At 38.2% G+C, this 16,022-nt stretch overlaps 1 protein-coding gene across 4 annotated transcripts in view; it reads right to left on the bottom strand.

Moving 5' to 3' along the window:
• The window catches only part of CALCRL (calcitonin receptor like receptor), a 64,976-nt gene that overhangs the window by 43,345 nt on the left and 5,609 nt on the right, over positions 1 to 16,022 (bottom strand). The window contains exon 1 of one of the 4 annotated variants that reach the window (XM_088059039.1): positions 4,277 to 4,297. The exons of the other annotated variants lie outside the window; for them this stretch is intronic. The gene's annotated coding sequence lies outside the window, so the exon portion shown is untranslated. Of the gene's footprint in view, positions 1 to 4,276; positions 4,298 to 16,022 lie in introns of those variants that run through there. 4 annotated transcript variants of the gene reach the window in all.

Genomic DNA, 16,022 nt, shown 5'->3' with positions numbered 1-16,022 from the left:
AATAAGCTGGAGAAAAAAAAAAAAAAGGAATTTGAGTGATCTGCCCACCACCACTTTGCACATTGTATTCCAACTGAGGTTTAAATATCCATTCAGCAATTAGCAATGGATTTATTATTCATTTCTGTTGGGATTGTCATCAGAATGACTGCAAATAGAGAGTAAAATTCCTTGGGTTAAGAGAAGACCCAGAGAAATGAAAAGTCAGGAAAATATAAACCAGTATTTCTGCTAATAAATTGTCATTTATTATCTACACTAGTTTTTCACCTGGAGTTGTACTTACCTGCCTCTGAGATGGTCGCGGGACAAAAATCCCTTCTAAGGCTGTAGTTTGGATATTAATGCCTCTCACTAGGGACCCCTGAGTTTAAACGAACATCTCCCACAAGGGATTTTCCAGAGTTAAGTGTCAGTCAAGTGAGACAATCTACCTGAACAATCTCCTTGCTCCTAAGAAACATGAGGGAGACTCTTCCCATGCTGAGAAGAAACCATTACCGAAGGTGACCTCCTACCTCCAGCTCTATCCTCTTCTAATCTCTGCTACCCATTTCAAGCACTCACCCTACAGACTGAATTGCATTTAGCAGCATTGTGGATGTCACTTCCCACTTTTCTTAGCTCTGCCCCAATAACCAAACTGATACAGCTTCACATCATGTTGTACCTGCAATTCCCAGCTGGAAACTGGAGGTTATGTACTTGATGTAATGAAACTCAAGTGTCACATCCCACTAAGTAACAGCCCCCTGCAATAGACAGGCATTGATAAAAGTGACAGAAATGTCTGATTCTGGTAATCTGCTAAGCAGTTACCTTCAGTTTTCCTGCTTCCTTCCTTACTCCCATGAAGACCTAAGAGGAACTGGAAATCTCCTTTACACATAATCACAAAGCAATCTCAACTCTTAAGCAAGCCATCCTGACAGAGGACAAGAATGTCTAAGGAAGGACAAGAACCATGAGAAAATTACTTGTCACAGAATGTATTCCTAGACAAAAATGTGAAAAATACTACAACATAAAATAGAATACAACTTAATTTTTTAAAAAGTAATTTAATAATTACAACTTACTAAAATAAGATGTGTAATATGTTAATGCTAGGTATCCATTTAACACCACAGCACATTCAAAATCCAGTACCTGGTAATTATCAATACCGAGGATCAATTTAAAAATCTGCAGATGTAGGAGTCAAGCCTTCGTTTAGATTTTGACACACTCAAATAAAAAGTGATTTTGAACAACTCTACAGTCTGTTTAGTTGGGGAAATTTATTCACAGTGGTCAAAGTACACAAAGGAATTCTTAAATCTCTGCACTCGGAACAAAACAAAGGAACTGAATGGGTGTTAACTTCAGAAGCTAACTTGAGCTTTTTAAGTATCAGCACCATCAACTATTTTGCTCTCCAAAAAATACCCCAGGGACACCCACAACACATGCTGGTGCAGTGGAAATGGACCTGCCCAGCTAATCAGGATCATTCTTTTTATTTTTAATTGGCCTTTTACAGTTGCAAAAGGTGAACAACACACACAGCTATTGCAGGAAGCACAAACCCATTAGAAATACACTTCTGTCTCTCATTTTGCTTTCTCCAAACTGGTAGAGGGGTAATCAGTCTCTAGTACAGTCTCCATTTGCAGCATGGTTGCACTCAACTCTAACTGCACACATCTTGGCAGTGCTGCTCTCACCTGTGTGGGCCAGGAGATAGATCAAGACCAAAGGCTGAACTCCCTGCCTCTCACAGAGCTCTCACTGCTCTCTGAGATGCCCAGAGGGTGTAAGAGACATCTACCAAACCTGGCCCAGATGGATCTGCTGTATCCCGATGGACTGAGCCAGCCCTAATGGGCTTCCCAGGAAACAGCAGGTGCCTGAGTGCTGGCTCATCCCATCCCACCCCAGACACGGAATACCTCCCCTATAAGTGCCTTCCCTATAAACAGCTGAGAAGGAACAGGAATTATAATAATTAGAAAAAGAAGAACAAAATGAGCCCCTCCAAAGCAAACCCACACACACACAAGAAAAAGAAAAAATCAGAATTAAAATTTGATGAACAATAAAAAAAACACATAGCATGTTTGCATTCTGTTCACTTTCACTGAAGTCACTGAGTCATAACATGCTCAGAGCAGAATCAACTCAGAAACAAAGGTCCTGAGAAAAGGGGGTCACACACACTGGGTCATCTCCAAGCACTACAAATAAAGGGCACGTTGCTAAGTACAATTTTTAGAGCAACCCCAACAAGAGCTAGGAGAACACAATGAAAATTAGCACAGAGCTAAAAGCTTGCCTCAGCAGGGTTGTCAGCATCCAGAGCCTGGCCAACATGACTTGAGCAGTTTTCCAGTGACTGCAGTGTGCCAGTCATCAGGACAGATGAGCACTGTGGGCAGCCTCTAATTTGTCCTGTTTACACAGCCCTTTTTGCAGGAAACGGCTCCTCCCAGAGCTTAAGGGACCAAAACAGTCAAGTGATCTTGAAGTACAGAGAGGAGGTGGAGGAAAGGGTGGTATTCTTTCCCATCAAAGATCATTTTTACTTAAATATCATTCTGTGTTGAGCTTAGACTCTTGTTTCTGAGGCTGTAATTGACACTGATGAACTTTGCCAGACAGCCCTAAAAATGGCAGCTCTGAAGGCACAATCTTACAAAAGCAGTACACAAGCACCTTCTCTGCTTCCCAAAGCAAAAAAAATGAATGCATCTTCCTAGAGACAATATTTGACAAAGAGATTCATATATTCAAGGAGAAATGCTATTCTGCATTGAAATAAGACCAGGCTGTGAATCTAGATAGTGCCTTGTACAATTAGTAAGTCCTTTCAAGTATTTTCGCCACATCTGTAAGAGCTGAAAAGCCGAAACAGAACATGCACTAAAAATGAATAAATAAATAAAGGGCATCCGCATTGCTCAGTGAGGTCTAAGTTTTGCTCAAGGTCTCTTCATGGACCTTTGGTGACTGTTCAGCTGGAAATTAAAGGCCCAAGAGATTTTTGTGAAAGCAGAAAGGGATATCCTGAGTCCCAGCCAGCAGCCTAACAATGCAGCTTCCAACAGCCAGGACTGTGTGATTGTGTTAGGAACATCACTCATAACTGCACACTCATGGAGTCTACTTATAATTCCACTTTAGCTACTAAAAATGTTCTATTTATCAAAGATACTACACTTCAAGCAATAGGTTCCTACTTTATAAAAATCAAATTATGACTTTTAATTACTTTTTATTTCTCAAAATATTTAGGTAGTGAGCTTTGAAAGGTACACTGTGTAGTACCAATATATTTATTGGGAAAGACAATTCTCACAATTTGCACAATTTAGGCTGTGGAAAGCCTATTTCTAACTTCACTTTCATTTGTATTTGACCTCTGACCAGTGTAACTTGAAATTTTCTTTATGACAATCAGTTCTAGGCTTCAAGGCAAAAAAAAAAAAAAAAAATAATAATAAAATCCAAACCCAAACCAAAATTCAAACAAAACAAGACTAAACCCCCACCCAGTTTATATTAAACTCTCATTGAAAACCTATACATCTCCCACTGTTTTCTACCATGAAATAGCTCAAATTAATTTCTCTCAGCAACATCCTCTCTCCTGCAGGACTGTGACATAGGTGGAGACGACCACTGTGGGACTGCATTAGTTTCTTGGCAAAAGTGGTTATGACGTACTTGCTGCTACATCCTAAGGCTTGTTAGCATTCCTTGTCCTAGCTGGATCTACACCCCAGAGGGACAACTGAGGAGTTACTGCAGAAAGCCAGTATCTGTGCTGTGGATTTCAGAATTAACTGCATTTATGTGCAAGGGATGAAATGCTTCAGTAACTTTTGTGTTATTGCAGATTACTTCCTATTTGTACTGAAGTTCATAAAAGTAAGAAAGCAGAACTATCTAAATTATAAAACTCTAAAATTTCTAAAGACAAATCTTTACACTCTTAAGGCAAATTTATGTCCCATGCAACAGTTAAGCTACAAACTGTTTAAAACTGAAAATCTCTAAGTTCTGTCATTTTTTGGTAAACCTGGAAGTTAATTTGAATTAGGGTCTTTTAATTTAACTGCCAAGACAGACTTGTTGAGATGACTACAAATGTGAGTCTTCACACATTTCTCATTCTCCCTGTGCTACCTCTCACAGATTAATGGCACATTGGGAACCAGCTGCTCCATGGCATTTCTGCAGGGTTACTGCCCTTAAGAGCCTCGTGGCTTGTCATCCCTCCCTGCCCAGAACAAACCTGGGTGTGATCCTGGGTCTTCCCTGAGAGGTTTCTTCATTACAGAAACTGTGATCATATTTCATTTATTCTTTCCTTTTCCATACTTCATTGGCCCTTACCCTATCAAGAGGCAAAACACAGTCATTGAAATGTAACTAACTTATTGAGAGCATCAAAAATCATTAAAATGCAGAATGCTTGACACTCATGTTATTAATCCCATTTCTTGTTGATGAAGGAAGAAGCAAGGTTTGAGTAGGGGGTGAATATTGATCCTGCCCTCAATAATCCAGATGTTCAAATGGTCTTAGTGTACAGTTCCTTACCATTCCTGAAGAAGTGAAGTTGTACTCTTAGCAAATGCTTAGTGGGCAAATGGGAATTTTGTCACTTTAACCAAATTTTTTCTCTTCGACAAAATCTGATTTTGTTTGAGCCACAAGTTTAGTAAGGTAAAAAAGAAAGGGAGCTTTCTTTCATCAAGGCTTCAAATAAAACATAAGCATACCTTCCTTTCTGTCCTAATTCTTGGAGGAGAAGGAAGTCAACACAATTAATGGCTGATCAATATGAAAATACTGTCTTGCTTTATATAGTGCAGCATTATAGCTTATTTATATAATAAATATATTATTATATAATACATATAATAAATATATATAATATATTATTTATATAATAAATATTTATTTATTATATGGCTTGTTAATAAACACTAAAGATTTTTCATTCAACTCCTTTCAGTCAAGTCTGGATAATATTATATTCTATCTTTGTTACCTAAATATGTAGTCAGATTAAAGATATGTGAGTCTTAGAGTACTAAGTACCTCCCAAGACCATTAAGGAGAAATTCTTTTTTCTGCAGATAAGTCATTGAAAAAACAAATTCAGTTTCTTAAGGTGACATATACTTTTTTTTTTCCCCATTTTAGGAAGCACCATGCACAGGGTATATACAGAAATCAAAAGGAGAATACTAAAGCTCACTGGCCGATATCTCATTCAAGATGGGAAATCCTATGTCCTGAATATAAAGGTTCCAATCCAATTACACCTGTGAAACAACATTAAGTATTCTAAAATAAATGAAAAGCATGAATTTCACTACGAAAATATAATATCCTGACCCCTGAAATATTCTGATCCCTGAAAACAACATGTCACTGCTAACAAATCAAAACCAGCTGTTTCCACAATATTAATTGGTCTTAAGAGCAACTTGCTGTGGAGACAAACTTTTAAAAACCTAAGGGAAAAAAAATCATCAGGATGGGACAGAAGGTAACAGCGGGAAAAAGAGCTCAATCCCAGTATCTGGAAACAAACTCGCACATTTTCTTCAGTTAACTGGAAACCTGGCACATTTGTCAGTTTTACAACATTCTCAAGCTACAGCTGCAAGGTACAAAAGTGTACAGGACATGGTATGAACACAGTATGATCATATACAGACCCCTTGGAACCATTTAAGCTGGAAAATTTCTGGTCCTTATGTTATAAAAGTTACCTAATAACCACTTAAAATTTGTAAAAGGTGAACTACTTACTCAGGTGCAATAGCCAGGAGCCAACTCATGATTTAGGAGAAAAGGAAAACAAAATCAAGTTCATCAGCAAATACAATCATCTTTGACTTGAGACCAGCTTATTAGTAGCAAGTCCTCTCTGACCTGACATATTTTGGAGACATGTGGTTTCCATATGTTGTTTCTATTGTTGCAGATCAGCACATCAGGACATAAAAATTCTGTACAAATTTATAGTCAGTGGGGTGAGAAGGTGCCGAGGCTGATGCCCAAAGACTGGGAATTGATGAGCAAATTTAGTTCCTCAAATAAGAAGCTGCATAGTTGAAAAAGCCAAGTAGCCTTCTGTATATTTAATGTTCTTCCGAGCCCCTTCACATTATCAACAGAGTGCACAGAGGCACAACAATTTATCTAATAAGAGCAATTTGAAATTAAACTTACTAATGTTTGCTGAATTAAGGCTGATAAGAAGATGCTAGTACAGGTCTCAGAGCAAGAACACTTAACAGTCTACCAAGAGCTGAATTTTCACCCTCAGAAGTGAATATATTTTCCTGTCTCTCACCCAGTGCAAGAATCTTATTAACATTCCTCCATGAGCCACTGAAACAGTATGTAGGTGCTAGAAAAGTATATTTTTTCCCTAGCAAAACACTTCTAAGTAAATAATGATAAATTCTGAAAAACATTCTATTGCCACAAGTTATGTTGACCAATGCTCTTCCCCCTCACATTCATCACATAGATAAAGGCTTTCCTCCTAAAAGGCTAATTTATTTAAACTTACCAGATTATCAAACTTTATTTAAGGAGAATATGGATGTTAATAAACAAATAAAATTTAAACCACACGTATCTTATTAGTTTACCTATTAGAGAACCATCAACAGGAGTCACCACTGGGAAACATGTATTTGTCCACACAGGTAATGCATGGTAAATGTGTTTTTCTTTGAGTGATTATGTTTACTGATTTATATCAGAGAAGGATGAGAAACATTTCCAGTGAGCTCAATCCTACTTCCCTGAGAAAGAAACAAAAACAAGGAGCAGCACCAGCTGCTTGGCAGGACTGTGCTGGAATGATAACATGGTCTTGGAGCGCTCTTGCTCAGGCGATGGAATTAATTACTGGTGAGTACGAGCACAGGCACAGCACTGACAGTTGCTTCACCTTGCCCAGCAAACAGCCTGCTTTGCTCATGCTGCTCAATGCCTCCATGCACAGCTTCTCCACAACCAGCTTTCCATGTACTGCACATCTTGAGCAATGCTGGAACTAAGGAGTGGACCATGTCAAACTATGAAATATGTATATCTAGAAAAGATTTGTGGACGAGGACAATTTGATATACCAATAGCATAAAACTCTGTACTAAATCTATCTGAAACTAAGCAGTAAAATCCATTTTACTTAATAGTATCCACCCACTAATTTCATTAGTGATCAAATTCTAATTAGAAAATTAGTGTGAACTGGTTCTATAGCTCATTGTGCAAAACTCTCATCATCCTACAATGTAACAGACTCTTGTTCAAAAAAAGATGACACTTATTTCTATGAGAATGGAAAATGATCAATCTGAATTAAAAAAAAAAAATTAACAAGGGAAGGGGACAAAGAAACATGCTAAAATTATATAAAAGCCTTTGTATAAAAAGTGACAAAGGAAGAATAGCAACCAAAAAAAAATTCAACCAGAAAACCAACAAAACCACACACTCAAAAAACCCACACCACATCAAAGAAACTCAACCACAAGCTCCACTGTAACTGTGTGATTTTGTAGGTTTCTACACTTACTTGGATAATGTTCCAGATTTGTTGGAAACCTGGACAGGACTCTCATGAGAACAGGCTCTCTGATAATTTAGATACTCCCAGGTTGTAAGTCTGCCAGAAAAAAATGCAAGAGCAGTCTTTTTCCATGGTAGTTTTGTACTTGGGTTCCAGCTCCAGCAAAAGAGGAGGAACTGCAGAGATGTATAAAATTAAAGAGGGATCAGTCACAAAACCCTTCCCGTTCATGACCAGTGCACAACACAGTACAGTCTGAATTTTGGGGAAGATGCAAGAGAACTCTGATTTCATTTGACTCACTTCAGCCTTTTCTAGTTTTGAAAAAAGTATTAATTGGTGCTATTTAAAACGAACACCTGACAGGAGTCACAGAGCTATTCAGCTTGTTACCAAATGGTTTTCTAATGAAGATCAAGGATTTCTGTATGTCTTGAGCACTGTGTTGTGAGCTGAACAGGAAGGATTCCTGCAGTTTACAGATATGGCTGGTAAATAAAACAGGATGTTACAAAGGTTACCTCCCTGATGCAAAACAAGGAAAATACTGAAGTTGTTGGAAGACTGTGAAAAGGGATCTTCCATCAACAACAACAATAACGCACTCGCTGCATTTTGGAAGGGAAAAAAAAAAGCCAATGCAACAATGGATTTTTTTGTTACTCCTTAGTTCTGGCAACAAAACTAGAGGCAGTTTCATTCCTGAAAACAAAGACATAACCACAACTTCCACACGTGTATCTTGCACTTCTTTGCAAGAGATGCAACTTAAAAACAGGTGCTCTGAAAACCATGGTCTTGTGTAGCCAGACTAAGTTAAAAGGTCCTCTGGAGGAGGTTTCTGGCTTAGCTACCTTTTGTGTTACTGACATAGGTTTGCTTCTATGCTTTGTTTTATTACAACATATACTCTCTGGTTTTATAGAGGGAGAATCATAAGTTCTTCCAGAGGGCTGCAGAAAAGTGCAAATCCTTTATCTAGACATTTGTGGATAGACACCTTGGAAAGTCTAAGACTCTTTGAGCATAGGAAAAGGAATGAAGACACATTTGGTTTTTACAGAGAGGTTCTGGTAGATGAAGAGTCAGTAGGATCTGAAGGACACAAAGCAGAATGAAAAGAACTACTTCCATCTCTTGGGGTATTTACCTTTTCAGCTGGGAAAAAAGGTTTAGATACTGGCAAAGTGCCAGGAGCAGCACTGCTTTGTCTTTGAAAGCTCAGGTTCTGCAAAGTGGGGCAGGAAGGGCAGCTGAATCTCGTCAAACAGAGAAGTTACTCGATAACTTGGTGACCTTCCTGTTAAGCCCAAAGGGCCCCAAACACACAGAATCCATAGGACCCATGACATCATCAAACACTGGAAGTTGTTAACCAAATGCCCAATGTCAGGAAACAACTATCTGTCTAGGACAAACTGCTTTCTTCCCTCTCTATAGGACTATTTTTCTATCAAAGTACGCTTACAATCTTTCTCTCTCATCAAAAGAAATATTTTCAGCAGTCATTTGTGGGACACCCCTCTGGAAACCCAAAATAAATTGGTTTTAACCTGATTTATGGTCCCCTTATTGGAATGATATTCACCCAAAAACCTAGTGCCCTTTGAAATGAACACCCTCTAGGAAAACCCAGCTGATGTAAAAAATCATCACCTTTAATACTTTTGTCATGTTCAATGCTCTCAAAATGTTTTTTAAGCAAATGTTTGCTTAAAAAAGTTACAAATGGATTCTGGAAATCCATATATATTTCTTGGACCTTTTTAAGTTCAATAAAACATGCTTGCATTCATCCACATAAGATCATGTGATCTTTTTAGGAGGAACACTTTAATTATTGTTCAGCAGTTAACTGAGACAGAAGTACTGTTGATTGGCATTAATTAGTTGCTTTATTTTTACATTAAGCAGTGCACACAGCCCTTCCTATACTAAGTAATACATTAATTTATTTTTTTTTATCAGATACAAGTAACATTAGATGTGGTAAATAACTACTGAGCACCCTCTGTGTCTCACTTTTCAAATGTAGGAGTGCTGTTGACCAGTGTACAAGACATTTTCAGCATCACAGGCTTACTCTTCAATATTTCCTGCTCATCCCTAGCTTTCCCCCCCCTTGTTTTTAATTGCTTTTAAGTTGTATCTGGATTTATAAACCTTTGACCTTGCTTCGTGCTCTGAGCATCATCCATACAGTCAAGTACGTGGACTTCGTAAGCGTGCTCCTTGTAACTTCAAGGATTTTGTAGGATTGTAGACTCAAAAGCCAAAAGGAGTCAAGAGAGCTGAGGAAAAACATTTGGTCTCCAATGAGCCATTTGTCAAACTGGACAAGAGCTATACACCTTACAAAAGCTTTCAAGGAGCAGCACTAATTCCAATCTCATCCAGTGTCACCTCATGTCCATGGACACATCCCTCACTCTGTGAGACTCACACGAACATCCCTGCCATGGCCAGCTCCCCGCCCTGCCCACGCTCGCGTGCAAACAGGGCAGCCACAGACATGCTGAGGGATCCTCAGCTGCCACACTTCCCCTTGCAGTCCTGCTAACCTCAGTCCTGACCTACAGTACCCTTTATTTTCCATTCCTAAACTCTCTTACACAAATAGAGCCCAGGATTCCAAACTCGGCTGTGTTTATTCCAAGAAAACAAAGACAACTATTTTCACATCTAAGAAAATGACGCGTCTTGATAAAAAATTGAAACATTTTCATACAATGCCAAAAACAAATGCAGTTTTCATCAGCATCTCAAATCCCTGTGGACTGGTTTCTAGTCTATTCTACTAATTCCTGGATCCCAAATTTGACTGAATCCTCTCTTGCTTGAACTCCTTATTTCACGTTAGCTGGAATCCTTCTCAAATGTTTGCAGCTGTGCCCATTACTAGGTGTCTTTCAGGGAGAGTTAATTTCACGGCACAAAGAAACAGCCCACAGTTGCTTCAACTATGTGTTATTTTTCATCTTTGCCTTTTAAATCAAAGGATTTGTGTTCTAAGTGTTGGAAACCATGTAAAATCCCCGATATGTCAAAAGCACTGCTGCAAATACACCACTTTCTTTTCAAAATCCAAAAGCAACATACTTTTTTTTTTTAAATTGTCTACTTAAATTTTCCAATACAACAGCCTCATCACAAGATTCTGTAATTTTGCTAAGTACATTAAGGCTAATTTGCAGTTTGATGGTGAAAAATATTTTTTTTTGTCATTACCAATGATGATAAACACCCAATACTTATAAAATCCATAAATTTATTATAAATATTGAAAAGAAGCTTTCCATAGAGCTATTAGAAAACAACTTCATTTCATCAAATTGACCTTTGCTAGAAAACGAGCAGTTCATAGCCTTGCAACACCAATTAATAATAGGGTGCTGACAAATAAAACAAGCTGGTAAATATGAATCTTGTTCATAACAAGACTGCACAAGAAAATATACTGTAATGACCCTGTCTGAACATCCGGTAATAGCCCATTGTTCCTCGCTATTACTGTCATTCAGCAATTTTTTTTAATAGCGGATGCGTGGCAGCGGAGGAACCAACGCAACGTGGGACTGCACGTGCACAAATCCTGCCCCGTCGTGGAGGTGAGGAGATGGCCCTGGCACTCCTGGGCTGCTCAGTGGATGTGGAGATCTGCACAACACCCCCACAGCTCTGCAGAGCTTGAATGAGGGGAATAAAAATACTTAGCTGTAAGTGCCTTAATGATTTGTAAACTGAGAAGAGAACAGGATCCTTTTACCTGTAAAGGGCAAATTACAGGAAGAACAGGAATGAATAATGGGAAAATCATAGGCTTAAATTCTGAGAGATCACAAATTCATTTACTCAATAAATGGTAGAAGAAATAGGAGGTATCCTTCTGTTCCACAGATGAAGAGGAAAGGTGGTAATAAAGACCTTCCATGTGTGACAGCTGAGTATTTCACCTGCTCTCTGTATGAGGAAAGATGAGCTAACTTAGCACTGCAATTACTGACACCTTAACTAGACCACACACTGAAACCCAGAGTCTGGTTTTGCTATCTAATTAAAATACTGAATAGACAACTAATTTCATAACCATACTGTGAATTCACGTCGCAGACATAACTGTAAGTAGTGGTTTCTCACCAATTAAAGGAATCTTTCTGTTTATCGAGGTCTGACTGACCACAGGACACCTGATTAAGCTTTGTCTCTGAAATGAGAGTCATGCTAAAGGCAACATCATTCCGTTTACTGATTTGTTCAGTTCACTTTCCTATGGGAACAACATCTTCAGGTTCAGACTGTTTTTTTTTCCCTTTGTGCATTTGTCATTCCTTTCATCATTTTGTCTTCCTTGCTACCAGGCTTCATGGTTTTATTGTTAATTAGTACTCATGGAAAGAGGACCTAGACAATATCCTGCTTAAAATCTGTAAGTGTTTTAAAAATATAAAAGCTCAGAATTCTATGAAACACAGGGATAAAGAAATAGTAAAAATAAAATTAGACAAAACAAACCTCTGGCTTAAAATTTTCCACATTCCTGTATGTGTAGCGCTATTTTTGAACACTTTGCTTTGGCACACGTGCATTCCCTGAGGAAGCTGAGTTATCACCGATAACTCTGTCATGACAGTCTGCCTTCATTGGACAACATAAATTTCCACAGAAACTTCTCTTCCCTTGCCTATGCAGACTTAGAAATGTCCCTAAAAGCTGCTTTGAACCAGGGCTCGTTTGGTGCTTGTACCCTGGAGGTGGCAGCAGCCACTGCCATGCTCCGGTGCCCCAGTGCCCCCACAAAGACAGCACAAGAATTTTGCCAGCCTTCCAACAAACCCTGAATTACTGCCATGTCCTTCACTGGTTTGTAATGTGACTCTAGGAAAAGCTTAGCATGTCAGCAGACTATTTTATCCCTGCAGCCCTAAATAAAGTGTCCAGTTAAACTACATCGTCTGAATTCTTCCCTTGGATTGCATGCACAATTTTCAGAAGAGGGATCTTCTGCAGAGAAAGAGCTCTACTTGTGCAAGCTCTTCTGAAATAATTGAGGGAGAAAAAAGGAAAAGAAAACCTGGGCCCAGCAGCTACCCCAGTGGATCATGAAAGGTTAAAAACATCTGAGTGATTTTCCTAGGTACTCTCAAAATGCTGATATAGCACATCCAGCACACACAGGGCTATGGGAACAAAAGGCTCTTACAGGATTGTGCTGTGACTTCCATAATCAACCCAATAATGACACTTTAAAGAGTTGAAGATGGACCAAGATCACCTCCTTTAGCAAGAAATTAAGAATTTCCAGAATGAGAAACTAAAAATAATTTCAAATTAATACAACTGTACTCCAGACTGAATTGTTTGAGCTTCCAATTATAACCATAACTCCTGTTTTAGAGAAAACCCACCCTGTGATAGCAAACAGATATGAAACAAATATCTGTTTTCCTGGTGTGTAATCTGCAGCAATGTTAACTGCACTTAGGACCTAACACACAGAAATTTACATCTGATATAATCTTTCACACCTCCCCTAGGGGAAAACGATGGAGGTGAGATTCTACAGTTCTGTAGAACAAGGAGAAGACTGCAACAGCAAAGTTTAACTTCATGAGAATTCTTACTCTTATTTGCATAAAGGTTTGTAAAGTTCTTCTTTTCAAGGACTATGTTTTTCCCTGTTTGTTTGCAGCAGAAAGGCTTTCATTTCCTTATGCACATACACAATTAACAGATTAGAAACATTTTTTTTAAAATTCCCTCTTTACCCACTTCTGCTAAAACTGGAGAGAAAAAAAACCAAACCCAAAGGAAAACAAAAGCAAAAAACAAACCCTCCCCCGCAAGCCCCACACTACGCTGGCACGAACATAACCACAAGAAAGGCTGCAACTCAGCTCAGTGTTTAAGTGCCTACTTAAACACACATGTGCTTTTTTCCCAACTGCTGCCAGCCGCACACAAACCCAGCGCAATCCTGGTGGCCTTCCACGCATTTTAATGCAATAAACAACACATTTAATAAAGAATGAAGAACGCGCAGCGGTAGCCACGCAGAGAGTCCTTTAATAGCACTCAGGAAAGAGCCTTAATTTGGCTTTCCTGAACTTGTTGAAGCTAACTTTTTCCCCAGTTCACGCTAAATCGATGTTAAAGAGGTTCGCGATGGCGATGCTTCGTTACGGTACGCACGCTGTGGAAGGAAGATGGCTAAGAAGTTCAACACGGTCATTTATGGAAAGGCTTCCCACCCCCACCTTCCCCTTCCAAGAAACTGGACGTGTGAAGACTGACATTTCTTTGAGAGGAAGGATAAGGCAGAGGTTAATTTCATCTGCATGAGCCAGTATAGGATAAGCTTTTGGAAATATTGTCAAGCCACATTCTTAATGCCTGGCAAAGTGACTCACTCAGAGTCATCACAGGAAAGGAAGTTGAATAGAATCAAAAACGGAACAGGATGGGGGCTTAAACAGGAGAAAGAAGTGAGAGAAAGGAAACTGGATTGTTTAAAGTAGGCTGAGGTTACAAGTTCTAGTATGGGATTATTTTTAAAATAAACATATAAAATATATATCTGTAAATATATATATGCATTTATAAAAATAAACGAATGTATGCATGTATTTATTAAAAAAAAAAGCTTCTTTCCATTTAAAGACAGACTTATATTTGTGGATTGCTTTCCAAGGCTGCCTGCTGAGGTATTTGTTTCTGTTTAAGGTAGCATTAACCTGGTCTAGGAAATAAACAACAATCCCCTCTAGAAACCCGCGAATTTTTAACACTTTCCTGTTCCACACAATATGAAACTCTGAGAATATGGAACTCCACACTCATGTAGAAATTCACCACAATACAACATGAGTACATCATTCCCTAAAGAACACTAAGCAATAAACTTGACACTTTTTTTTCCCCACACCAAAACAATTCATCATTGACTTTTACTTGAAACTCCGTGACACATGGCAAAGTTTCTTCTCCAAACTTTTTTACTGTGAAAGTTTGGATGATTAGCCACCTTCACGTATCAGCTGGAGGCAAGTAAAACACAAACAGTATGTAGACTATTTGAATATGTAAGTCGCTTGCAGAAGCACCTCCTTGACTTCATCACAAAACACATTACTTGTGCAAGAGGATGTCCACCAACAAAAAGAACAATTTTGGTCCCCAAAGATGATGATAAAAACATTTTTTAATACCATCAAGGCAACATTAAACTGAGTTACAGCTCTTTACATTTCCAGCATGTCACCTGTAAGTACAAGTTCTGACTGTATAATCCCATACCAGTGACTGTGTTCAAGGGGACACACAGAAAAATAAATATACCCATTAAATAATATAACTAGAAAAACAGATTTTAGATGTAAGGAGGCATGCCTGGTCAAAAAATTATTCTGGAAAAATGTGTTAGAATAAATACTTCTAAATTCTCCTAAAAAAGCTTCTCTCTGTTTGTGTAATATTTCTTATTTAATCCCCAGAGTGACACCTGCTGGATTTCACTAACTGAAACTAAAGGGCAGATATTGCCATTATACAGAATATTTCAGGATAATAATTGCACAAACGTGCCATTTTAGTAATAAAAGGCTGTGGAGTATAATACTTTCCCTCCATTTAGGGTACTAAATAAACACATAGATGCAACCACAGAAGATGAAAGTATAATTACTAAAGGTCTTACTCATTTCTGAAAAGTAAATATCAAAATTTCTACCTAGGAAGGATTATAGGGCACAACATTTGGTGACAAATTATATTGATTTCTGAAAAAATTAATATGGAAAAAATACTGTTAAATCCTAAAACACAGGAGTCGGGTATACTAAAAATGTTCTCAGTACATCCTCTGCTTTACTTTAATGAAACTCTAAAACTACCAGAATTGTCAGTTTTGGGGTAACAAAATTTATGAAAATTAACTGGCAAGATTTCACCACTGTAATGGGGGACAAAAAAAAGTAAGGAGAAAAATCTAAACGGTTATTCAAAGAGTGATGCATTATGCCCATACAAACATTCAAGGTTGTGCCGTTTTTAAGCTGAGAATATCAAAGAATAGATGGAAAAGAAGTTTCTAGGAACATAAGATATTCAGACTAAACATAGTTGATGCTAAACAACAGTGTATCAGGTAGGTGTAGGTGCTTTGAACACAGTAATCGAAAGAAAAAAATTACTGATTTCTTTGGTGTGCTCCTTGTTCATGGTACTACATGGGAAGTCATGCTGGTATGGGCTTCATTAAACAAAATCAGCACTAATTTTCAGGGGATATATTTTTCAAATGTAGCCTGCACGACCCAGACATAAATCCAGACAATACAGCATTGTTTTATTTTCTAAAATCCAGTTAGAATGGTCAGCTACAACTTAAAAATGGCCAAAACTGCCAGAAAAGGCTTGAGTGACACCTAGCATATAC

The sequence above is a fragment of the Pseudopodoces humilis genome, chromosome 8, assembly GCF_049639895.1.
Source record: "Pseudopodoces humilis isolate 2021_Gansu_Grassland_sample_001 chromosome 8, ASM4963989v1, whole genome shotgun sequence".
Lineage (NCBI taxonomy): Eukaryota > Metazoa > Chordata > Aves > Passeriformes > Paridae > Pseudopodoces > Pseudopodoces humilis.
The sequence above is the reverse complement of the archived record's forward strand: the minus strand, read 5'-3'. Positions and strand labels throughout refer to the sequence as shown.